The sequence below is a fragment of the Sturnus vulgaris genome, chromosome 5, assembly GCF_052056855.1.
Source record: "Sturnus vulgaris isolate bStuVul1 chromosome 5, bStuVul1.hap1, whole genome shotgun sequence".
NCBI classification, from domain to species: Eukaryota; Metazoa; Chordata; class Aves; order Passeriformes; family Sturnidae; genus Sturnus; species Sturnus vulgaris.
Window position 1 is genome coordinate 11,520,610 of NC_142247.1, and position 26,939 is coordinate 11,547,548.

The 26,939-nt window shown below is 44.4% G+C and overlaps 1 long non-coding RNA gene across 1 annotated transcript; it reads left to right on the forward strand.

Annotated features, from left to right (window-relative positions):
• Nucleotides 1-11,939: 11,939 nt before the first annotated feature.
• LOC148223556 (uncharacterized) lies at nucleotides 11,940-14,897 on the forward strand. Its single transcript, XR_015804167.1, has 2 exons — nucleotides 11,940-12,027; nucleotides 12,329-14,897. It is a non-coding gene; the product is annotated as an uncharacterized LOC148223556 (long non-coding RNA).
• Nucleotides 14,898-26,939: the final 12,042 nt, after the last annotated feature.

Sequence of the window (26,939 nt, forward strand, 5' to 3'; positions counted from 1 at the left end):
TTATTTACAGTCACTTGTCTTTCTCCTGACTGGCAGCTCAGCAGAATTCAGGTGGTATAAGGTAAGGACACTGCAGTCTCCCTCTATCCTGCCCTTTAACCAGTTTGGTTTAGGACACTGTAGACTGTGATCTGTCCTGAGTGCCAAGGATATGTTCCAGAGGCTGGGGGTCAGCAAAACATTGGAGTATCGTCCTCTTTTCTCTCAGCCTTTTAAGTAGTGTTTCCCTAAAAGCCACTGAGACAAAATCCCCCTAAGCAAGTTTTCCTTAATTCCTTTATTTTCTATAAGAATAAACCCAAACCACAAAATGTGTAAATTTCTGGATTAATAGTGAAATATGAGAGAGGCATTGACTAAAAAAATCATATACAGCTGTCTCTGGGAAGTATTTTCACATTTGAGTTGAATTCCTGACAACATTGAGCTGTTTTAGGTTCTTGAATTATCTGTAGTTGTGCATTCCTGTTTGTGAGGGAGTTGATTCTCTCCTGCTACTCCACTCTGGTGAGAGCACTCCTGGAGTGATGTATCCAGCCTTCAGCATGGGAAAGACATGGATCTGTTGGAGCAGAGCCAGAGGAGGCCACAAAGATGGGCAGAAGTCTGGAGCACCTGCTGTGTGAAGATAGGCTGGGAGAGCTGGAAGTTTTTCAGCCTGGAGAAGGCCCTGAGGAGACCTTATTGCGAATTTTCAGTGTATGGAGGGGGTAAAGACAAACGGAAAGGGACTTCTTACCAAGTCCTGCCATACAGCACAAGGGACAATGGTTTTAAACTGAAAGAGGGCAGGTTTAGATTGGACATAAGGAAGACATTTTTAATGATGAGGGTGGTGAGGCCTTGGCACAGGTTGCCCAGAGAAGCTGTGGCTGACTCTGGATCCCTGGCAGTGTCCAAGTTCAGGTTGGATGGGGCTCTGAGCAGCCTGGGATAGTGGAAGGTGTCCCTACCCATGGGAGGGGTTTGGGCTGCAGAATCTTCAGTGTCCCTTCCAACCCAAAACATTCCACGATTCTTCTGTAATCCTATTTATTGGCTAATTTCTTGAGGCACATTAGAAGAGCTTCAGTAACTTCCTAAGTATTTTCTTGACACGTATAGATAAAAAGATTTGCCTAGAAGTGGAGCTGAGATGGATGTGCAGCTACCACAGCTCAGCAGGCAGAGGTGAACTCACTGCCCATCAGGTAACTCAGCCCAAGGGAAAGTTTTTATTCCTCCTGTTCCCTGCTGACATTTGGGATGGTGTGAACACATCCTTATGTAAGTGTGCATGGGATTTGGTTTCTTCCCTTTGCAGAGCAGAAAACTTTCATGAACTTCAAGCAGAAAATATGTACAGTGTTCCTACACAACTTGACACAGTGCAGCTGATGGTTGTGAATGCAAAAATAGTTTTGAGTGGGAAGCATGGGACTGGAAATCACGGACTGAATGAAAACATCTGAATTAAGAGGCTCAGAGGATGACACAGCTGCAGTCTAGTTAGTGCAGGTTAGTTTTCCTCATAGATTAAATAGAATAAATTCTTTAATCAGGTATTCTCCAAAAAAGGTATTTTAACAAGATTTTCAGTCAAAAAAAAATATTGTGTGTCCTAGTTTAGGGCAAATTTGGGAGGAAATTTCTGAATGGGGTTCTTTTAGGAAAAAAAAAGGTCAAAGCAGTTTTGTTTTTTTTTTTAGTTGGTTCGGGGAAAAATTTTTTTGGAGAGAAGTGGAAAAAAGAAAAACTTTATTCAAGGCAACACACTTTTCAGCACAAAAATGAGCAATACTAAACAACAAAACTTTTCGCTGTTCCGAAGAGATGACAGATTTAGGAGAGTTTTTTCCCTGGTCTGCCCGGCTCACTCAGTCTGCTCTCAGTCCCTCCTGTGCTGGGGAATGCTGCAGCCCGGGCCAGGCCCGGTGTGAGCTCCTGGTGCTCCTCTGGGTTTTCAGTCCAAAGCAGGTTCAAACAGTTCCAGGAAAAAAGAAAAAAGGGGAAAAAAACAATCCAGGGAGCTTCTCTGCCTCAGCTAGCCAGAAAACTAACCAAGAGCAAAGGAGAGCTCTCTCTTGCTGTTCACAGCAGACAACACAGTCTGTGAGCAGGAATGTGGGGGAGCAGTGCAGTCTCTGATAACAAACTCTGCACTTCTTCTTCCCCCCTTCACTCCTGGAACCAGTCTTAAAGTTGCAGAATTTAATATTCAACACCAACAGAACAGACGATTTGGGGATACAGGCATCATACAGTCACCCCAAGATATTCCACCCCTAATCTTCATATTGTCAGCTTACTACTATATTTAATACATACTCTAATTCTATAAACACGTACATCATACATATGTTTATATATACAAGATACAGTTATAGACAGACAATTATAGTGATATTTATTAGTAATATTTACATATGGTTTTTATTTAACAATGAGATTTTTTTGAGGTACACATCGTGTTGTTTCATTTTTTTGTATTATTTACTATGTGCAACCTGTTTTTTGAGTAAAGACAATTTCATGAATGGGTTTGTTTGTATTCGAGGCAGAATTGATCTAAACTTTCTTTTTTAACAAACTTTTGGCATGCACTACTGGCACTTTATTTGTGTCTACTGTATGCAAGGACTCAGACTGGGCAGGGCTTGTTTGGTTGGTGGAACTTCGGGTATTAACTAATCAGGTGGTTTTTGTTAAATGCTGTTTTTAATTTTTCAAAGATTTCTTATTTAATGTTTTCAAAGTGGTTTTTAATAGTCTATGGTACTTTTTTACTTTCTTTGCAGCTGGTGCATGGTACAGGATATGGTACATCCACTCAATGCCATGTTCCCTAGCCCAGGTTTTTATAAGGTTATTTTTGAAATGAGTCCTGTTGTTTGACTTAATTTTTTCAGGAGTACCATGCTTCTACAAAACTTGTTTTTCAAGGCCTAAGATGGTGTTTTGAGCAGTGGTGTGAGGCACAGGGCAGGTTTTTAACTATCTGGTGGTGGCTTTTACTATGGTCAGTACATAGCGCTTGCCTTGGCAGGTTTGAGGCAGTGTGATGTAGTCAGTCTGCCAGGCCTCCCCATACTTCAATTTGGACCATTGCCCCCCATACCAGAGGGGCTTTGCCTGCTTGGCCTGTTTGATGGCAACACATGTCTCACAGTCGTGGATAGTCGTGGATAACCTGAGAAATACTGTCCATGGTTAGATTTACTCTTTGGTCTCGTGTCTACTTATAGGTAGTGTTTTTGCCCTGATGACCTGAGGCATCATGGGCCTATTGGACTAGGAACAACTTTTTCTTGTGCTGCCAGTTTAAGTTCATGTTTGTTACTTTTATTCATGCAGCATGATTCACTTGCTTGTTGTTTTGATGCTTTTCATTAGCTTTAGTTTTGGGGACATGGGCATTTACATGATGGACTTTTATGGGTAGCCTTTGTACCAGAGTGGCAATGTTTTTTTTACTTGTTAGCAGCCTAAATTGTTTTTTTTTACGTTGCTAGCCAGCTTTTTTTACTTTTCCAGCCAATTTTAGAGCATTGGTTACTATCCATGAATTGGTGTAGAGGTAGAGCTTTGGTAACTTTTTTTTTTTTAAGTAATGTTTAGGGCCAGCTGAATTGCTTTGAGTTCAGCAAGTTGACTTGATTTACTTTTTTTATCGATAGCTTGTGCAACCTGTTGTGTGGGGCTTCATACAGCTGCTTTTCACTTTTGGTTCATTCTTATGATGTGGCAAGGACCATTGGTGAATAGCGTAGCATGTTTCATTTGCTGGCAGTTGGTTATACAGTGGGGCTTCTTCGGCCTGGGTTACTTGTTTCTGGTTTTTTTTCTTGGTGAGATCAAAGTTTTTACCTTTTGGTCAGTTGGTAATTATTTTTAAAATTTTAGGGTGCACTGTGTGATGAGGACAATTTACTTGCTCCGTGTGGCATCACTGGCATGGTGGGTAGAAGGAACCTTTGCTTTGAGCATCTACTCTAGCACTGGTAGTTGGGGTGCCAGGAGGAGTTGTGTTTCCGTGCCAATTACATCTGAGGCAGTTTGAACTCTTTCATAGGCGGCCAAGATCTTTTTTCTGTTGGAGTGTAGTTGCACTTAGACCTTCTGTAACTTCGGTTTCAGAATTCCAGAGGTTGTCTTTGAGTCTCCCCAGGCACCTTCTGCCAAGGGCTTTAGGACAGACCATGGTTTTTGGCAGTAGAGTACATTTTTTACCTCTGGTCCCATCTTGAATGGACCAAGGGCTACTGCATGAGCAAAAGGTGAAAGCAAACTGAGGCCTGCACTTTGCTGCCAGAGGAATGGAGAGGAATGCATTGGCAATGTCAATGGTGGTGTACCACTCTGCTGCCCTGGACTCCAGCTCGTAGTTCCAGCATGTCCGGCACAGCAGCGCTCAGTGGTGGAGTCACTTTATTTAATGCACAATAGTTTACAGTTAATTTTCATTCTCTCTCAGACTTGCACACAGGCCAGATGGGGCTGCTGAAGGGTGAGTGGGTTTTGTTGACTACTCCTTGGCTCTCCAGCTCACAAATCATTTTGGGGATGGGGATCACGGCATCTCGATTTGTCTGGTACTGCTGACGGTGCACTGTTGAGGTGGTAATTGGCACTGTATCAGATTAAAGGGCACCCTAAAGTGAACTAAACTGCCATGATTTGCACAGCTACTAGCAAATGGAAGAAGCCTTGGTGGATAACACTGATAGCAGATCTACAAGCCTCAATAATTAAAATATTATGAATTTATTATTTTGTGTAAAATTAAGATAGTACTTCCCAAAGGAAAATGTAGGATAAAACCTTTGACTTTTTCAGAAAGAACCATGGTTTCTGAATTTTGGAATATCCATTTTATGCAATCCTTTTCAGACTTACTACCTTTTTTTAAGATCAAAAATCAAAACGTTTTTCCATTTAAGTTGAAATCAATCATCCTTGTACATAAGGATCTTTTCCTCTGAGACAGAGATACTGTGTTTCCAATCTTCTTATTTCTCTGGAATTTGTTACTCCATTAATCATAAGACTTAGCACTCCTGTGGTGCTGTAAATCTCCAAAACTCCCTGCTACCGTGAGGGACTTCATTCTGTAAATGAGTTTAAGGGGGTGGATCAGTGGGCTTGGTGGAGCCCTGTGGAGCCCTGTTGCTGAATACTGCAAAAATCCTTCTTCAAGGGGATATGAAATTGAAATAAAATATCTTTTCCCCCCCCCAGACCAAATGGTGATATTATATTTCGTTGGTCTAAGGTATGTTCAGACATGTGTTTTTAATCACGCTGAAATCAAGTTACATTACAATTGCCTTGTCAGGTGTTGCTTTGCTTCCTGGGAGTTGTAGTTTAGGTCCCATTTTGTGCTCTGTGTTTGGTTCCCTTAGGAACAACCTCTCCTCTCTGGCTGGGCTGTCTCTAGGGGACAATATCCAGAAATCCAGAAATGGAGTTAGGTAAAACACTTATCTTTGCTTTGTCTCAAAATATTTTATTCAAAGAAAATTGTCTACAGTAATCCATCCAAAACTGTGAGAAAACAAGATACTGAAATAACAGAAATTCACAAAACTTTGAAACTCTGTTTTCCATTTGTCCCCATTCCCATCCTATGCTCGTACTGCTTCTCTTTTGGTATAACATAAATGTCATCTTTAGGGTGCAGAGGGATACATGCTCTGGTGATCAAGGTGGGAGTTTGAGGTTTTTTTGAGAAATTATACTGGGTATTTACATTCATAAGGGTCCAGGGCACAAAGTATCACTTTCAGAAGCAGCTTTCAGTCAGGACTGCCCAAAAAACTGAAAACAGAAATTAGGGTCCTAATCAGTTATTAGGAGAAGATTTTCTATTTGATTTAATTAGTAGAATATCAGGTATAAGTCAACTTCTGTGCTGAAGTCTCTTGACAGATGTGGTGAGAACTATCTGAATTTGAAAGTGACTTTCAAGTCATTTTAACAGAGATCTGTGCATCTATATGTAAGAAGATTTTGTTGTTGTTGTTGTTGCTATGTATCTGACAGCTCCTAGGATTTTCAGGTGTCACTGTTTCTGGTAGGGCTGTACAATTCTGGAGGGCTATTGTTTTCTTTCCTTAAGGCATGGTAAAAAAAGAAAAAAGATATGCAATAAGTTTTATTCACTGAAAAGAGATGCTGAAAATGTTGAAGAGATTTTCTGAAAGCTGCCTGAGATTAGCTTTATAATGAATTCTTTATATATTAAAAAAAAAAATCTAGGTTTTAAATAAGCATTGCTCTTCTGTCTCTAGAGTGTGTTAGTTAGAACAACACTATTAACCAGGTCAGGCTGTTACCAGTTTTCATACCAATAATTTATATTCAGGTTATCTTTATCATGTGCTGAATGTCATCCACACGCATGGGAGGATGCTTGTCCTTTTCTGAAAATCTTATAGTCACTGGCAAAGAAAAGAGCATTTTATTTGCTGAAGGTTGAATAGGCCCTTCAAACATCTGCATGCTTTTAAACAATCCAGAAAATAATAATGGCTATAAAAATAAAGTAACGACCTGTAGCTTCCTCCATGCCTGGCATTAAAGACACAGACCCCCTTCCCCACAGTCACTGAGCCTTTTGTTTTTTAAGATCAACCTCCCCATTCTGGAGCTGGGAACAGACTCATTTCTGCACTTGTATCACAGCAGGGAGAAAAGAGCAGCTTGTTAATAGCTCTTGGTCACTGCAGCCTGAGTGACCTACATCTACTACATTTCTTCATCTCAGGAGGAGGAACACCTCATTTCCCACATCCCAGCTCACTCCCAGTGCTGCTTTCCTCTGTCAACAGACATTTCCATGCTAGGAAGACTGACAATGATGCTTTTCTAATGACAGCATTTGCCCTCGTGCCCTGGAGGTTCTGCCTTGTAAACTTGTTTTCAGTAATAAGATAGATTCAGCCCATTTGTGACAGAAGGAAGGATGGTATGAAGGGCCTTGAGGAGTCCCTGCCAGCCCCAATCACAGCTCAAAGCCTATGTGACAAATAGCATCTTTTACCACTTTAGAAGATAAAGTGGCCAGCAATTTGACAAGTAAAAATTGATTTTCCTCTCACAAACTCCATATAAGCACCCTGAACATTCATGAACCATTCAATTTCTCATCTCTTTCTCCTTGCAAAATTCGTTGGGAATTTCCCCTTCTTCCTCCACTGAAAAACCAGCTCTAGCACTACCCAAAGATCTCTGTAGCACTGCCAATGAGGGTGAGGCAGTAAAATTCTAAATGGGACCTAACTTACTTCTTTATTTTGTCCTAGAGCCAGTGCTGTAATCTCCTGAGGGCTGTAAGGGAATGTGTTGTGATGACTCAAGGCAGGAGCAGTCTCAGCTGCCTGTTGTGCCCTCTGCCCAGGAACTGGAGGGAGTCTGGAGAGATGAGCAGCACTTTGGATGCTTATCAGTGTAGAGTGGGTTTTTCCTCCCTCAGGGAATCTCTGGGCAGAACCCTGGGAGCCAGCCATGAAGCAGAGGGATGCTCAGGAAATCTGGCTGATTTTATAAAGAAATTCTGGAAAACTCAAGGACGCATCATCCCGTTGTAGAGGAGGACAGGGAATTTTACAAGATGCATTTCATGCTCTGACAAAAGAGAAGTTACTTACAAAAGCATTACTTAGAGTCTTGGTCACAAAATAGCCAAAAGTTTGTGATAAAGCCAGCAATGGATATTGAGGAAATTGCTGGTTGAGGAGCAGGGCAGGGAGATATCCTGATTTCAGTGAAGCTTCCCTATAACATCTCTTACAGCACTGTCATTTGGAAAGGAGGAAGAAACGAAAGGAATACTGGGAAAACTGGTTTAATTGCCAGACTCACAGGACAGTGGTCAGCAGGGGTCACCTGACCCCTGGTAATGGGGAGTTCAGGAGCCAGTACTGGGACTGATACTGTTCAACACATTCAGCAGTGATGGGGAGGAGGGCATAGAGTGCACTCAGCATCTCCGCAGGTGACACCATAGTAGAGAAGGTGGCAGAGGCAAATGCCAGAGCCTCCATCCATAAAGACCTCAAAATCCTCAAGAAAAGAACCAACAAAGACTGCAGTAAGGACTCCTGTGAAGCTCCACACTGGGGCAGAATTGCCCCACATATCAGCAACTGGCTGAGTAGCAATTTTGCTGCAAGGGACCTGGGGTTATGGTGGATGCCAGCTTGACTGTGAGCTGGCGGGGTACTCTCACTGCAGGCAGACCATGATAAGCTCCTTCCACCTCCTGCTTTCAGTGCAGCTGAGCCCACACCTAGAACAGCATGTCCACAGAAGGACATGGAGAAGTTGAAGAGGGTCCAGCAGAAAGCTCCCAGATGGTGAGGAGCTTAGAGCCCATGTCTTTCAAAGGAAGGCTAAGAGAGACAGTCTAGAGAAGAGGAGGCTGAGCTGCTGTTAGCTCCCCCCAAAGTACTGGAAAGGCAGAGCCCAACTTCTCTCAGGAGTGGCTGAGTGGAAAAACGAGGGCTGTAGCTGTACCTTTCCACCATCCTGTCTCCTGGAAAGACCTAGAGCCTGTGCCATTACCTTGCCTCTGGCCCTATCTCCTCTCCAAGCTTTCTGGATGGACCCTGAAGCTGGTTATACCACCTGGTTGAGGGCTGTTAATGATCACTGTTGAGGTGTTCAGGTGGGACTGTGCCACAGGGCTGGAGGCATGAGAGCGCTGCTTGTGCAGTGCTTGGCCCTCAGCTTCTGGCCTACCCTTCCTTGGGGAGCAGTTTCTTCCCATTCCCCTTGCTGATCCTTGGTGTTTCATGTACCTCTGTTTTCAAGGCCGAAATGGACTAATTATGTGATATACTTCCCTTCAGCACAAGGAATAAACCTTTATCTGGTTGAATCTTTGACCCTAACAGCCTTTCACTGACTGACTGTATCTAAATGCTTCTAAATGCTTCTGGGGAATTTTTGCTTCGGGTTAAATAAATATCCTTTGGTTAAATAGAAGGTGACACTCAAATCTTACTATAATTTCTATTTGGAACTTCTAAGACTTTTAGTTAGCCAATAACTATATTACAGAATACTTTGTATTTTAAATAATATTTATTATAGGATGATGTCTGCTTAAATATTATGCTTTATGTTATAATTTATCTTATGGTTAAAAATCCACACACACAGTCTTACTCAATAGCTGTTGCAGAAATTGATTTGAGCATTCTGAACAGCCCTTACTCCTTGAAGAGAGCAAATCTGGATGCCCAGCAATTGCTTAAACGTAACATTAACCATTTGGCTGCTGATCAAAGATGCTGGAAAGAGGAGGAAATCTGTAAATGTTCAAAGTAGAATCAGTCTGTGCTGAGCGAATTAACCTTTTGGTGTCATGAAGCACTAATGCCTGAGGAAATTCCATCACTTCTCTTTTCCTTCATATGCATCTCGAAAAACCAGAAGAGAGCAGCACAGAGACAACTGAATAAACAATTGTTTCTCCAGAAAATGGCAAGATCTACTTGTCCTGCAAGTATATCTTACTATATATCTATATCTATATGTTTAATTCACAGATGGAGCCCAGGACAGCAACCCAATGTTCCCCTCTCTTCATAAATTCTTACTTTATAATCTCTATTTCCCTGGTTTTCCATAGAAACTGGCAGCACAGTGAGTAGGAAAGGCCAGCCTTGCAGATCACAGAGTGATAGATTAATCCATGAATTATTTACATGAGAGTTTCAAGTGTCCTCATCATCCTCAGATTTGGAGTGTTTATTTAGGTGCCACCATGGCCAGAAATTCATGCAGTGTTTCCTCCACTGAAGTCTCACCTGCAGTCTAGAATTCAGTTTAGGAAGCTCCATAACTGGGTACTGATGGTTCCAAAGACATACCAAGCTTTAAGCACCATGGCTTTAAAATCACATTCTAGGAAAAGGAAATTCTTAGCTGAATAATAATGTGCAGAATGTACTTCACTGTTGCAAACACAGTTGAACAGATAGGGCTTGATGGGTGCTCCTGAGGAAGAGATGATCAGACACAGAAGGTAGCAGTGCAGTTTCTACTGTAAGGCTTTGGGATGGGAGGTAAGCCCCTTTCTTTAGGGCTTTCCTCTGTGGATTCTGTGACAGAGCTGTGTTTCTTAATATGTCACTATTGGGACAATTCCCAGAAAGACCAAGATCACTTTTAAGTGCTTTAATCCACCACTTACCAAGGTGACAGGGCTGCTTTGACAGCTGGCTTCCTGTCAGGAGGACTCAGCAAAAGCCGGGACTCAGGCCAAGGATTTGTTTAACTTTTAATATTTTTTAATTACATGTCAAAATTTTGTTTTAATTAATTTTTAAATTTTAATTGACTTGGGAGAGGCTTCCGGCGAGGCTGCCCCTTCCCGCGGCGGCGCCAGGTGGCGCCATGGAAGCGTGATCGGGACAGTGCGGGGACATCCCGGGATACACCCGGGATACCCCCGGGATACTGCCAAGATACCCGCGGGATACTGCCAGGATGCCCCCGGGATATTGCCAGGATACCGCTGGGATACCCCGGGGTACTGCCGGGACACCCCGGGATACCGCCTGGATACCCCCGGGATACCCTTGGGACAATCCCGGAATGGGAGTGCTGGGACACGCCGGGAAAGCGCCTATATGGATCCAGCCGGGACACACCGGGGCGGTGCCTGTAAGGGACACCCGATGGCACAGTGCGGTTTTGGGGGACAGGCAGGCTCAGGGGGTGTTGGTCACCCATCACTGTGGCCTGGTGCTTCTCAGTTCCACACAGGCACATCTGCCCCGGGCCTCGCAGTCCTGCACATCCCTCCTCAACATCCCCCAAACAGCCTCCTTTCTCCAACACCATCCCGTCCCCTGTCTGGAAAACATGAACTCGTGGCATTTCCCTCTCACACTGGGCTGCATCAGTTCAAAACTGCTTTAGGGAGACAGACTTTGATGCTAATCATTTTTTGCCAGAGAAAGGGGAGAACCGGTGTTTTTATTTTTCTACATTGGAAAGGAAACCTCGCCTTGTTTCATGTGTGTGCCTGCCCACGGGCAGCTTTTTCAGCCTCCCTGCTCCTGCCTCACACACCGTGGTTGTGGCTGCCATTGCCTGCTGTCTGTTCATCTGTTCAGGCCTTGTGCTTTGCTGTTTCCTTACCAATTTTAGTTTAAAGCCTTACTCCACAGATTTCTTTGGATCAAAGTCTGCCTTCCTCACACCTCTTACCCTCCGGGGGACAGTTTCTACCCAGCTGGAGCAGCCGATCCATCACCAAAATATTGAGGACATTCCTTGTGGGATGGTGCAGCAGAGGGGCCTCAGAGCAGAGCAGGTCCAGAGGGGTTTCCCAGTTCCTTCACAGCCTACAATGGTGCGTCGTCTTCCCTCGTCTCTGTCAAAGGCTCGGGGGGGGCTGCCGTGTGAAGTGTCCTCTGTCAGTCTATTTTAAAACAGTTTGATCTTACTCTAAAGTGTTTATGTGATACCATTTCCTCTGCCATACAGAACCCGATGGAGCTAGAGCTGGATGTCCCTCAGCATGAGTGAACAATGGGCTATGGTTTTGCTCCTGCTCTTGAGCAGTGGTTTGTGTGTGCCTCTAGTGTCACTGTCAGTCCAGCTGCTGCCACTGCCACCAAGAGGAGCAACCCCTTCCTTGCTTCCCACCCTCTACTTGCTGGCACCACCCTTCGTGTGATTGCACTGTGATCTTATCCAGCTGAGAGCCAGAAAAAACAAAAAGTGCAGGAGGGCAGGGAGGGGGGGAAGTTAGCTTTCAGTGGGATCAATTCCATGCTCCAAACACTTGCATAAGCGAAACAGAGGACTTGGCCTGGGCACAGGAACAAACAGCGTGGGCACAGAGGGAACACAGTGTCCATATCAACTAAAACTGGTACTGGTAACTTGTATGTCAAAAGATATCCCAAGGGCTCTTGACATGAAAGTAGTTGAGACATAATCTTCCACACCTAGACATTCCTGATCTTACCCAGTGAGCTGGAAGTAGAGGAACTGGCAGTGGTGGTATCAACACGCCTTGACAACGAGGTATTTTTTCCCCTGGAATATAACACTTTTTACAGGAAGGAAGGAAGAAGGACGATCACAACCCAAAATCCTCAGTTTTTAAAATATGGTCATTCTATTCCTGGATTGTTTTTCTAGTGCTGCACCATTAAATGGAGAACCCTTTTCCCCTTCCCTTTCCTCTCTCCTCTTCCTGTGGCAAAATACAGATGGACCCTAATACAAATGGACCTTAAAGAGAGGGACGGGGAGGGGGGGGAAGGTGCCCTGTTGATTCTTGTTAAGATGTTGCTTTTGTTCTCTCTTTGTCACTGCATTCTAGGATGAAAACAGATGTTTCTTCTCTTCGCAAGATACTCTATGGCCTGTCTAAACACAAGGAAAACAGCACTTCTGCAGACGGCGCTAATCATCTTTATCATGAGGCAGTTGCACTGTGGTGAATACTTGGATGAAGTCTGCGTCCAGATTCATGCCTGCATGCAAAACAAATGAATGCTCATTTGTTTCAGAAAAATAATTTGCTAGAGATCTGTCTACTAGATAGTGGTTCTCATTTAGGGAATACCTTAAGTGCTTTGTCTCATGACCAAAGATATTAAGAGTTTTTAAAGAGTTAAAGCAGACAACAGACTTTGCTTTTTTGAGTGGTGTTTGCTGCTGATTTTGTTACAACTGTTTGTAAGTTGGTATGCTCTATTTGCAAGGGAAAAGCTCTCATTGGGCAGGTAGGAGTACCAGAGTGGACAGTGGTTTTGTGAATAGGAATGCTGACATCACCTAGATTATTGGCAGTTTGGAAGCACTGAGTCTTATTGGCCAGAGTCATCAGTGACTGAGTAGGAAAAATTTGAGTCTAAATTAATACGCTCACGTAAACAGTTATGCAGAAGTTAAACCTTGAAAGCATTCACACAAACAGTCAATCTTGTTTCTCATTCAGCAGTTGGGTTTCTCCACAGGAAGTTCCTGACAGTTTTTAGGGAAGTAACTTTGGCTTTTATTTGGAGATAATTTCTGCTAACAAAAATAACCTTTGTGCTTTTACTTGCTCATGCATAAGTCTGGAAAATCTAGACTTCTGAGCAATTAATGTGGGTTAATGCAATTATATTTCTTGCCCAAATAGCTGAGAGTGGCCAGGTGCTCCTGTGAGGGTGCTTGGTGCCACTGACCCTGTTCCCCTCACCTCATTTTTGAAAGGAGTCACTCGGCCCCAGAGGCCACGCCAGAGAGGCTGATTCACTGCCCAAGGCATCTACTCCCTTGGCAGGCTCCCCAGACATCTGCATGGGTCACTCTCCTTGCTGTCACATATACCTGGGGGACACAGTGGGGGACCTGCTTTGCTGATTTTTTATTCCCTTTTGGTTTCCTGGAGCTTCCTGAGTAAACTGAGAGGCGTTTTCTTTATAAGGAATTGTCTGTACATCCCACGTGTCCCTCTATTGTTCAGGCTGAGGGAAACTACACTGCAACAGGATCTTTATTTCCGGCACCCCCGTCCCTCTCCCTGTACACAGGCTGCAGTCATAACCCTCCCCAGGAGTCCTTAACATTGGTTACTCTAGAAGCAATTGTGTTTTTGTAGACAGCTGTTTATAATTTCAGGTCTGTGAGGGAATGAGTGATGAATTTAGAGAAGTGAAGCTACTTGAGAGACTACCCTATTGGCTGGAAAGAAGTAAGGAAAGTTTGGGGAAAATAAAACAGCTGGAAGGCAGGGAGACATTGCAAGAAGTGGGTAGTTGCAAAATGAACCTTATAAGGGAATAGATGCTTGGCCTTACCAAGTTTAGAGCACTAGACCTAGAAAGGCATCCTAGATAATTGCATTTTACAGCAGCTTGAGTCAGGGAGCAGGATGAAACAGTTTTTCAGGTCCTGTAATAAGCTATGAGCGATTGTTGTTTTTAGGAACAGGGAAAATAAGTTGTCCCTTGTTGTCATTCACTTTTCTTTCTCCTTCCCAAGCTTATCTTCTGCCAAAGATTTTTTTCACTGGTCCCAAGGTTCATCTACCTGAGTTTTCATTGCAGGTCACACACGAAGTCCCTCCCAGTCTTTTCACTGAGGGGACGGTGGTACACAGCACTGGAATTGAGTGCTTAATGGCTTTTATCTGCTGCTCTTTGCTTCCTAGGAGTGTTCCTCTGTTGCTGCTGTGGGGTGGAACCTCCACTTAGGCGTATCCCTGACTCAGTGAAAATTGCCTTCTTGGAGAGTGGGTCTCCAGCCATGCCCTCAACATTTTCATGCTTCACATCCTCTTAATTGTTCTAAACAAGTCTTCTCTGTGTTTTTACTGCATCTCCTCACCTGAATCCAAACATGTCTCCTCACTCCTCTCCTAACAGCTGCTACTCATGCTTGAATATGTTTGAGTGGCGGTACCATATTCTTCTTTGACATTTGACATATTCTGCTTTGACATTTGCTCACTGTGGACTGGTCCCATCTGTTTCAAAGCCCCAGCAGGTGGCTGTGCCTGGCCCGAGGAAGTTCATGGGCTCCACAGGTCACCTCCACAGCCCCTGACAGTGAAACCCTCCCAGTTTTGCCCAGTACACCTCCTTTTCCCAAATTCTGCCAGCAGCTTTTCCCAATTTACTTCTTATTAGTCTCTGCCCATCTCTTGCAGTGCACTGCTGGCTTCTGTCTCTAGGTTATCTCAGGATTTGCTTGTGAGCAACACTACTTTTGAAGTATTGGTGATTGTCTCATATGAGCTACATACTGGAAAAGTGTAAGGATTTTTCCCCCATAACACCGTTGTTCCTGCAATCACCCGATTAAAATACCACTTTAATGTAAACTCATAACTTTTGTGCTTAAAGAGGAAATCTTCAAAATGTAAATTGTAGCAAGTTAATTTAAAAAAAAAAAAAGCATTATGGGAATTATTTTTGTGTTTTAGCTTTTTGAGCCAGTTCATGATTTGTAAGCCCTAAGGGTTTGCACTATCATGGAAGGAACTGCTACTCTGCAAAATTATAATAACCTCTGTAACTCTCTTGTGTTACGCAGAGTCCCAGGATGGGTCAGTTTGGAAGAGGCCACAGTGGTGTCATCTGGTGCCACCTCCCTGCTCCAGCAGAGCCATCCCAGAGCACAGAGCACAGGATTGTGTCCAGAGGGGTCTGGAATGTCCCCAGTGAGGAGACTCCCCAGCCTCTCTGGTCTGTGTTCAGTGCCCAGGCAGTGCCCAGGGAAGAAGTTGTGCCTCCTGTGCAGGTGGAACCCCCTGGGCTCAGTCCCTGCCCGTGGCTCTGGTGCCATTGCTGGGCCCCCGGAGCAGAGCCTGGGCCCTGCTCGGAGCCCTCCCTGCACACAGGGACACCCAGGGCTGAGGGCCCCTCTCAGCTGGGGCTCCTCTCCAGCCTATTCTCTTAAGAGAGATGCTTACATCCCAACCAAATATGATAGTTTACATTTCAGCACATTTTTGTCTGCTTAGGTCACAGCCTACAGTGCTCTACAAACTACTAGTCGAATTCATGCACAGTGATAAGAATGGACATACTGCAAAGCATGGTCTGCAGCAATAAAGAATCTAGATTTAAAAGAAAAAATGCCACTAATGTTACCCTTTATAGAGAGCATCATGGAAAATTAAATTTCTCAGAATCTCTGAAAGCATCAACTTTTGAGTCCCTTCTCCAAGACGTTTTTCTTAAAAAAACCCCTAGCTCCCCATGTTTTTCCCCATAACAATATCTTCACCTTCCTTTGGCAAATTAAAAACTGTCAAGCATAACTCAGCTGCTCACTCATTTCAACCCCTTATTTTAATAACCTCAAGACAGCCAAACCTGTCATTTTCTAATGCTAAAATCCCTATACATCAGAAACTGTTGACCAAGAAATGAATTTATATTTCAGGAGTGACCATGGCTACACTTTAGACTTCCTGGAAGTCTAGACCATGGAAATGGGTCTTTTACACCCATGTTATGCCCTCAAGGTTTTCATCACATGTTGAAGACTTGACCATCCAAACAGTGTAAACCTCAGTTTTACATGCAGTGCATAAGGTACAAGGCATACACCAGGCTGCTTTCTACTGCTACTTTTTTCTGGATAAAAAGCCACCACAGCTCAGCTTAGGGCCTTGCAGGAGGACATCAACACAAGTCTTTGTGAATAAACACAATGTTGTCAGATTCTCCCTACTTTTGCTCTGGGGATTGTTATGACTATACCTGTGGAAACAACCTCTGGACAAGGCAGGTCTGTGTTCCTTTATTCCCTGTTTAAAGCCAGCTCAAAGCGTTGTTTACTTGTGATAGCCCCAGAGGTGTGGCAGCCTCACCTTGTGTTTCTATTGGTTTCCTTGCCTCAGCCTCCCAACGCCTTCGGATGGCAACACTACCCCTTCCTGCAGCTGTCAGGGGATATTTGGAAAGACAGATGTGAAGGGATGGAGAAGTGTAGCTGGGTCAGAATTCAGCTAAGCTGCTGCTACACACACTTGGGACAGAAGCTGCATATTCACCACCGAGATAGATCTGTGTAGTTCATTTGGATGAGCAGAGAGGGAAGCCAGGCTTGAAGTTGAAGCCTGGAGATGTGTACAGTGTGGAGGGACCACCTTGAAAGGTTGTGTATGAAGATGTAGGTGTTGAAGGCTAAATTTGCCACTCCTGGTTCTTAAAATTGAGACCTTTGATTTGATGTGGTTTAAAGAATTTAAAATCAGTACAATTCTGAGGTATAAAACAGACCTAAAATAAAAGAAAATAAAATTCTCAAGAGATTATGTCTCTTCTTAGTCTTTAGTCAGAAATTATTTCCTCTATGCAGTAGGTGTGGTCCATTACAGAACTACAGAGGAGCAGAAAAAGCTTTTCAAATATGAAGCATGAAGGGGTGACCATACCGTCCTGAGCGTTACATGCTGACAGATCATTAGTTCCAGCCTCTGGAGTCAATTAAATATGGAAAATAATCTGTGTACTCATATAAAAAAAGAAACAGTAAGCAAGGGCATGCTTTGGAAACTTTGGGAAGTTGAAGTCATACTTGCAGTTTCTGAAGCCCTGATTCACAGTTCCTGAATGTGTGGGATTGCTGATGTGGTCAGAGATTTGACCCTTGGAGCATGACAGGCAAGTCATCTCCTGGTTCTCTGATGAGGCTTGTCTTGCTTGTGCTGCATACTGGAAGCCCAGAAACTCCATGTTCCCAATGTATGGGGAGAGGAGAGGTGCCCCCATTTTGTGAATTCTTTTTTTGACACCTCAAAAGCTATGCAAGCCCTGGTTTCTACCTTACTTCTTCCTCACCACCTGTCTTCCACATAGACCTTGCAGCAACCGGCCAGCCTGTACCTCAGCTGCAGATGTCATCTAGCCCTTCCATGTCCTTGACAATGTCCAGGCTGTTCCCAAGCAGTAGTCATCAAAGGAAAGTCTTTATTTCCAGGGGCAGTTAAGTGACTAACCCAAGATCAAACATTGGGTCAGTAGCAGAGGCAGGAACTGAAATCAGGTCTTCTGACTCAAGTTTCTCTTGGCTACAGTCTCTGGGTTACACAGCAGAATTCATTTGTGCTGTAAGTTTCAGCAGTTGCTGAGACAAAACTAAATTTTCTCTCCCTGAGATACCGTATCTGTGTCATCCTGTTCTCTGCCCACTAGGAACCAGCTTCTTAGCACTGGACTTTAAAAAAGGAAGGCAAGCAGGAGATGTTTCTAAGCAGTCACACTCTTTTGATCGATGAGAGAGGTGAGCCAGAGTGTGTTCCAGTGACCTCCTGCTATATAAAAGCTTGGCCTGCCTGACAAGACTTCTGGCTGCTGAGTTGCTGTGAGTCACAGCCTTTACTGCTTGGGTTTGATGCGGATTTTTACACCAGGCACTGCAGAATTGAGGTGGCCTCTCGAATATTTGCATTGCTTGGCAAGCAAGGGTATAACCGGGGGTGGATTCAGGAAGTTCTGGCAAGGGCAAGCACAGCTGGTGTTAAGGTCTTTGCAGGGCTCCTTTGTGTGTGTGTGTGTGTGTGTGTGTGTGTGTGTGTGTGTGTGTGTATAGGAAAATAGCAAGGCCCCTGGATTTTTTTCCAGCCAGCGTTCCTGGGAAAGGATGAGTAATCTGGAGATTTCCTGTTACTTTTGGAGTGAGAAATAAAAACACTTTGCCTTTTGGGGAAATCTTCTTGGATCTTCCACTATCCCAGTTTTTCCCTGAGTGGCACAGAAGCCTCCTCCCTGGACTCAGCTTTGTTTGTGGCAGCAACACGAGCTGTACTGTGCAAACGCTGTGCTCTGCCCTTGTTTGCCTGGACAGTCCAGGATCCAATTGGTACCATTCCTTTTGCCTCCTTGAGTCTGCTGCAGGAACTAAACTCCACGTAGGGCACGGGTACCTGTGGTCAAGCTGTGCCTGGCCTGGGATGCTGGGAGTGTTTCCCTTTCATGTCTGAGAGCATCAGCCCTGCCAGGGAGGGACTGTGTGACCACAGTGTTTGCACAGCACCTACCATGGCTGGGGTCAGGTTCATGACTGAGTCAGCTGGGTGCTGCTGCCATGCAAATGAGTAAATAGGAATGACAGAAGAAATGTGGGGGTTTCCTGTTGGCAGAGGTAGAAAGGAGTGAGGTACCTCAACTCTGAAGTTATTACTATTTATTATTTCAATTGCAATACTCCCTGTAGGCTGCCTTCAGGGGCAAGGGCTGTGTCGTGCAAGGTAAGTGCACATGGCAAAGGCAGAGCCGTTCCCCACCCTGAAAAAAGGTGCTCTCCAACTGAGGCAAGTTGTTTGAGCCCTTTGAGAGCAGAGATTCAGGGGCTGGAGCATAAAGCTGCTGTTGCAGCCATGAGCCATACACAGGCAGTTTGGACATCACACCTGCTGCTATTATTTCTATATTCTTGTCCATCATATTTGGCCACGACTTTCTCTAACTGGTATTTCTTGATGTGTGCTTAGCCATTTCATGTTCTAAGTGCTTTACAAATATTATGTAATTAGGAAAATAACCCTCTATTTGCGCAGGCAATTGCACAACCACACGTTCAAAATTCAGCTTTCAGAAATGCAGCCTCAACTGAAATTTCCTTATCTGTTCCTAACTCTCCCAATTTCTCTTCCCAAAATGATTTTTCATCCCTGCAACCCCAAAACTGACTGTGATGATAGGAATAAAATGAATACAGCCTGGGCAGATAAACTGCTCTCCACTGCAATGTAATGTAAGACTGGTGAAAGAAAGTAAGGGCTGGTAGGGAGTACATGTTTTAGATTCCTGTGTCAGTCTGTTTGCTAAATACGATGGCTTTTAGTGGAGGAAAATCAGTGCAAAACAAACAGCCGCATCCCCCAGTGCCTGATCTCCAGCTGCTGCAATAGAACCATGGGCTCAGAAGCAGCCCAGTTACTTCCCTTTCTCACAAGCTTGAGTGTTGGGGCTGGGGAAGGATTTATCCCTGACTGCCTGTATGAAGTGTGAGCCGTTGACACAAGCTCAAGAATTTTCTCCCTACTAAAATCCAGTGTATTTTTGTTTTATTTTTCCTTTATGTTTTTTCTCTTCTCCTCTCTCTCAAAGGTTAAATGGTTCCCACAGGGTGCAAGAAAGGGTTATTGAAAGCAGCAGGTCCACTTTTGAATATTGCACTTCTGGTAAATCTCTGATCCAGCATCTAGTGGTTAACCACTGATACAGGAAATGACATTTAACGTTTTATCACTCAGCCAGAAATGGAAGAACAAGGCAAGTCTGTATGTGGTGAAGATGGATCATTGCCTACTACTTACCCCTTAAAGGCATATCATGCCATTTAAAAGGAAATGTTTTTCAAGCAGGGACTTTTCCCTCCTCTTTGTGTACCTTTCTGCTTAAGGCAGACCAAAAACCTGGAAAACAAATCCCCTTCTTTCCCTCCCCGCCCCCCAGGTTTTGCCTGCTAAAATAGGGGTGATGGCCTTATAAACAACTTAAATCCTCTTTCCTGCTCTTTTGTATTTTTTGGAAGTGTATCCCAGGCCCTGGAGGAAGCTGGGGGTGGGGCGGGGGGAAGAGGGGTGGGCGAGTAACCGGTGATGATGGAAAATTCGTGTTTCAGTAGGTGGCACTCGCTGCCCTGACTCGGGGCTCAGCTCTCCCGGGCACGATGTGCTGCTGCCTTTAGTCCAGGCAGTCCTGAGCAAACGTGCTAAAGCAGCAAAGGAAGAAAACAGTTTAAAAAAGAAAAAAAAAAAAAAAAATGGGGCCGGAACTTCAGCAATGATAAATTGTTGTGGGTTATTGATTTCCGTGTCGCTGCATTGGTTTTTGGTTTACAGCAGCGAGCGCCCGCCTGTTGTCACCACGGCAGCCGTGCTTTCTGTGGGAGCTGCTAAAACTTGGTCTGATTGCCGAGTGCATATTCAGGAAGCAAGCGAGCAATCGCAGAAATTCAATGCTTGTGTACAGTTCAACGAAAATTCAAAAGGCTCTGCCTATATAAATTCTAACAGTTTCAAATCTTTTCCTCATACATGCTGGAGTGGAAAAACAAAACAGAAAAAAACAAAACGAAACAAAACAAAACAAACCAAACAACAAAAAGATGCAGCATAGCACTTTCCTCCTGCAAATAGGATATGTGGGCAAGCACTTTGATTTTTCAGCTATTCCAGAGGCCATTTTCACCTAATGACATAGTGTGAGATGTTTTCCAAAGAGTGAACTTCACAGACTGCCAAAACTTTCCTGGAAATGAGCACAAAAATGCATTAGAAAGCAACATGTTAGACGCAGACCACCTCTCCTGATCTGTGGGGCTGCATAACATGATTTTCATGAGCCCAAGAGCCACAAGAAGCAAATTCTTCAGAGAGCCAGTGAGTGATGGCAGCAGCAGAGTCATTTATGAAGAGTTCAAAGGCTATGGATGAGGGCAGCTCTCCAGAAGTCCTGCTGTTCTCTGGCTTGGCTGGAAGTGAAGCTGGATGTTGGGGTGAGCACTTGGATGCCGGAAAGCTGGCTTTCTCAGTCCTGCAGCAAGGATCTTGGATTCCATCAGCCAAGCTTCCAGCTCAGCTCTCCTGTAGCTGAAACACTGGCTCACTCAAAGTGTTTGAAAGCCATTCTTGCAGCACCACACTGGTAGCTCAGGCAGAGAAAATCAAATTGTGTATGACATAGAGACAAGCTCATATTTGTGTTCAGGTGGGTCTGATGTGTACTGGAAATGGAGAGTAGGGATCTACAGTTAAGCCATCAGTCAGCATCAAAAATGGGGGAGGTGTAGTTGTAGTTCTCACCACACTCACTCTTCACTTACAGTGTTCATTCTTCAGCATCTTGCTTATTTTCCAGTTGTGGAAACCTGCTTAATACAGAAAAGTGAGAAAGCTGTGCAAGCTGCTTGGAGCATGTGGATAACGGCTCTGCAGAAGCACACATGCACCATCCACAGAGTGAAGATGCACATGCATGAAACCAGATTCTCAGCCCTTAAGGCTGCATATTTTTGAAACTGTTATGATGTATTTTGTGCAGCTAAAATCCCACTATGCTCAGGCAGCCTGATCTCTGTAGAATACTCTCTGCTCCCCAGCCTTGCAAAGCAGTAGGACACTGGTCCTGCCAGAAAGTCTCCAGAGACTTGAGCAGGTCTTTGACCCTTATGAATGTTTGCCAGTAAACAGTGACTGTTAGAATCAGAGCCTTGAGCTACACCTTGGGAAGTGCTAGTGTTTATCTCTGGACTTGATTGCACCCAATTACTTGCTAGGAACATGTTCTTTGAAGAAGGATCTGGAGCTGGATCCTTCTCTCATTGTGATTCTGCCAGCTGCCGTCCCCAAAGCTATTTTTAATCAGACAAGCTTCTCCATCCCTGCCAAAAAAACCTCATAACAATTAATAACAATAAAATGAAGGCAGCATGGATAAATTAATTGTGCTGGCTCTATAAATCAGCAGCAACTTCAGCTCAGGAAGATCAGTGCTGCATTGTTAATGTGCTGTCTTCCATTTTGGTGTAGCCTTGGTCTCTTGGTTCACACCTGGTTGTGCTGCTGGTCTCCACGCTGCCTGTGGCAGGTCGGCTGGCAGATGGGCACCACCACAGCGGGCTGCTTTGGTTTGCCTTGTTGTGGATGTGAGAAGGGGATGAATGATCCCCTTTAGGTTCCAGTCCTGTTGCATGACAGTTCATTAATTCTGATGACACAGAGCTGCACCCAAGGCAGGCCCGGTGCTTGGGTTAACTCCCAGCCCTGTCATGTCACAGCCTCCGGTGTGATAATTTGCCTGCAGGCACATGTGTCCCTGTGCTGTGATCCTGTCAGAAGCTGGGCTGTGTTGGGCTGGATCAGAGCGTGGACAGGAGGCCTCCAAGGACAGGCTGCCACCTGGAAGCCACTGCAGGCAGTGATGCCATTAAGCAGGAGGTGATACTGTGTGCTCTGCCACAGGACCCCATGCCATGCTGCACTGCTGCTGGGGGCCTGCTTGACTGGGTACAAGCTGTTGTTGCTTTAATCACATGTGGTAACAAAACATTTCTTGGCAGTTTTCTTTAGGAAAAAAAAAAAAGAAAGAAAAGGGGAACAAACAAACAAACAAATAGAGGGGCACAAGTCCAAAGGTACTGTCCTGCCCAAGTCCCAGGCTGGATGTCTGGTTTTGGTTTGCTTCTTCCTGCTGGACAATGTATTTCTCTTCAACCCTGGCTCCAAATTGACAATATTGCTCTTCAAACATTATTTCCTACTCCAGAGTTGGAGACCTTCTCTGTTGGAGACAATTTTAAGGAAGGAAAGGTAAATAAGAAATGGAAAACAAAGGGGAAGATAGAGAAAAAGTAAATAAGCAAACAACCCCCACTACCTCCAGCATAAAACCTGTCCCTCAGAGGAGTGTGACTGCTTCACAAAGAGCTTTCCCAGGCCCTGTGGGATGGCACATTCATCTTCTGGGGAGAAAACACTGTAGCTTCTCCATGAACTCCTCAGCCAGCAAGGGCACTGAGAAGAGATTACTGAGAAGAAAAGAATATGAAAGCAGGAACAACAGGACAGCAGCCTGAGGAGGGCCATGGCTGGTAGCCATGGGGAAAGAGAAGGAGAAAGCTGGCTCCTATTTCTCTTGCCTGTTAATGTCACATCCTTAGGATCCATTTCTAAAGTGTGCCTGTGAAAGTAAACTGAAAGCGATGTCATTTCAGAAATTGCTGCTGGCAGTAGCCATCTCCCTTTAAAAACCTGTTGGGCTCACCATAAGACAGCACATGGAGAAATCCTCTCACAAGCCTCCCCAGCTCCAAGACTTGCACAACAAAAGGGAATACAAGTTTTTCACAGATTCACTTTCTTTTCCACAAAAATCCCCCAACAAAACAAAAACCCTTCAACACTATTTTGTGCCTCTTTCTGAAGAATAATGGCCAACACAATGTTCACAGGACCCTGGGAGGTGATAAAGGTGAGGTGAGTGGCCAGCTGCTAGTAACAGTGCTCATCAAATAGGCTGCTGCAAGGCAAAGTAGCAAAAGGTCCTCTGTGCCTGACAGCTAGGGAAGCAGCTAACTCTGAAACTCTTACTTTGCTCACCTACCCAGGGTTTTTTATTGTCATCTATGACACAAGTACAGATCTATTTCAGGCAGTGGTTTTAACGTAAGGGGGTGAATATCTAGATATTTCCCACTGGAAGTGTATTGCTGTGAACACTAAAATTGAGCTGCTTCTCTTGGGTCATTCTGAAACTATCCATGGATTTTTCCCAGCCTCTGCCAGACAGCAATCACTGAGGTGGGATTTTAAGGATTTTAAGATCTAGTGGCCAGATAATTATCCTGAAGCATGCTTTCTATAAGTTAAGGTGCTGAGCACAAAGACATGCCAAATTGGCTGAGTTCTCTACTTATGTGTGCCAGATGGGTTTGTGTTGGTAAGCTGGTGCTCCAGAAAGGCAGAACTGGATATGCCATTTCCTTCCCTGATATACAGCTCCTTCCCTGGATATGCAATCTCCTTCACTGAACACTTTGATAGTTGATGTCATCCCTCAGCAGAGGTGCTGAGAAGATACTGATCCCAAAAGGAAGGTGAGATGACTAAGATTGTCTACATGTTTTAAGAGATGAAAACAGGGCTTTTTATTGTGGGAATGGTGGAAGGCAAGCTGCTCTCATTTTGCCACAAGTGCTTTGCACGACTGGTGCTGCAGTGAGCTCTGCACACACAGACAGATGCTGTTGAAGCCACACATCACCTTTCCTTTGGAGAGTCTCAGCTCCTGCCATCAGGTGAGTATTATTCATTCAAATTAGCCCCAGATGGTCATCCCTGAAGTCAAGGCCAGCCTATAACACCAGACCTGGGAGTGTGGTGGTCTGGCAACAGTGTGGAGCAGGTGTGTAAGCACAGAGAACAGGGTTCAGGGACAAAGTCAGGCTGACTTACCATGTTCTGCGGGGAACCCCCAAGCTTTATTCCTAAATTTGGTATTGTAAATTTTTGGGAATGAGCTCTATCAACATGTGTGTCCTTATGCTGTTGGAACTAGGGATGGTGGTGGCTTTCCACAGTGAAACAGTGTAAGGAGCACTGCAGTGAAATCCATGGGTGATCTTGTGGTTGTGGTGTATTCACTTAAACACTGCATGAACCCTTTAGTGGTGGTTTGGATTTTAGAAAACAAGCAGAGCAGTAGAGGAAGAATAGAGGTAGATCTTAGAGCTGTGCATTGTGTGTTGTGCAAATGTAGTCTTACACTGCAGATATAGAAGTGTTCTGATGGTTTGTGTAATTACATTTCTCTTTTTTTTTTTTTTTTTTTGTAAGAAGTGAAAAACACATCAATGCTGCTCTGGGAAAGACTGTGAACACCCTTATAAACAGGAAAGTGATACGAAGCAATTCAAGAGAGATTAAAGAATGTCTGGAAAACAACAATACAAGTTCCAACTTGGAAAAATGCAAACTGGAGAAAAACAACTTGAAACTCAAATATGCAGCAGGAATAAATTGTGTTGAGGAGATCTAGGAATGATAGCGGCTAGCTGATTGGAAGTGGTATTTCTTGAGCTGCAGAAGTGGGTAATGTGTGGGAAGGCACCCTTTTACATGTGGGAAGGCAGAGCATGTGGAATATTGCCCTGAGTCCTGTGTATTGCACTTCTACACAGACAGAGGCATGCTGGAGGGGATTCAAGAACAGCAACCAAAAAACAGGGGGGAGATTGTCTGTGAATATGCCATCCCTAAGTTTTTCTCAATGAAGTAGTCAGAAGATGACAAAGAGGGAATGTGGTAACTGTCACTAATTATAGAAAAAAGTAAATGCTTAACAGATTTACTTAAGGATGTATGCAAGGGGATAGTCAGGAGTAATAGGAGTGCTCCTATAAAAGGAACGTTGAACTGAATTCCAGGAATCTCCTCGATGGAGACATGTGCAATGCCTTCCAAGGAAGTGGTGGAAAATTCATTCCTTGGGGACATCTAACACTTGACCACACAAAGCGCTAGGAAGTTTATTAGGGGAAATGACTGCATTGGATAGGCGGGGGAAGTATGATATAAAAGATCACTTTCAATTTATCTGAATGTATGATATGAATGGGAAAATATGTACCAGGATGTTTGTGATTTCCACATTCAACAGGCTTAAGCTGCCTTTCATTTATTGTAATGGGAGAACAATTTATTCCCCAAAAGTTCCTCTTTTTTCTACTCTACCAACTGTACCTTTCCTGATTTGTGCTGTGAAGCAATAACTTTAGAGCACAGAGGACTGGGAGGCTTTTTCTCAGAATAAACAATAATTTTGTCGGAAAATCTCAATTTCTGGGTGGGTGATGCCAAAACATAGGGCAGGAGGTAGTCATGTCGAATTCGTGGGTGTCACCTCAGTATGATGTTCCTTCACGGGGAAGCAGCTCGGCGTTCTTCATGGAGGCACCTGGCTTTTTAAAGTTCCCCTGTGGGTTGAAGGAGCCACTTGCACTTGCCATCAAAATTGGCCGCCAGAATGTGAGTTGCTCTCGTTGTTTGATTGGAATGCTTAAAAGCCCTGCTATCTCTACAAAAAGACAAACAGAAAGTTATACACGCAACAAAAAAGAGTTTACGGCCACAATATTTTGCAAAGCACACCCCTCCCATCTGTGGAAGTGCCTCCCCATCCCGCCGGGCGCGCAGCAAGCACCACATTCCTGTGCGCTCCGAAGGCTTTCAGCGTTGCCTAGGTATTCGGAGATCAGGTGGTCAAGCCGTAGCTTCAGAGCAATAGGAGCTAACCAGGGACAGTGGAAAAAGATAGAAGTGTGCATCTGCCTGTGCTGCAAACCTCGAGCAGCTCCTCCAGAGGTGTCCCTTTGCTGCAGCACTGGGTTTGCCCCGTGCTCATTAGCCTTGACAGTCTCTCTTGACAGCGTGCCCTCTCTATAATCTAAAGCTGTGCTTGCGAGATAAGGGCTTTGTGTACTGGTTATAAACAGCGAGGCTGGAGTGGAAATTCACAGGACTGGAAGTCAGAGAGCAGCTTTGCAGCTACATTGAGAAAGCCTCAGAAAGGGCGAGGGCTCCTTCTCTCTGCACATTCAAAGCAGCTTCTCCTCCAGTCTCTCTCACAGGGCATTTGTTTGTGCTTTGTGTTCTGCCCCCACCTACACAAGTCCTTGTGCTGAAAGGTTTTTCTTGTTTTATTCTGGAGTCACTTTGGATGCATTGTCCTCTCCCAAGTGCTTTGTACTTTCGACAAAGCAAGGTGCTTGTATAACATTGCTGAGGGGGGAGGGAAAATAGCGGGATTGGAGGGAAAACACTTACCTTGGGAAACTTTTAAGAATCTAGTTTTATTTTGTGTTTCAGATCAAAGGCTGATTTTCTCTTGAAATGTCCATAGTTCCATTGTATTTGTCTTCTTGCACCTCTTTGGCTCTTAATTAGTTTGGAAAATTCCCATGTTTATTCACTATGAGAGTAC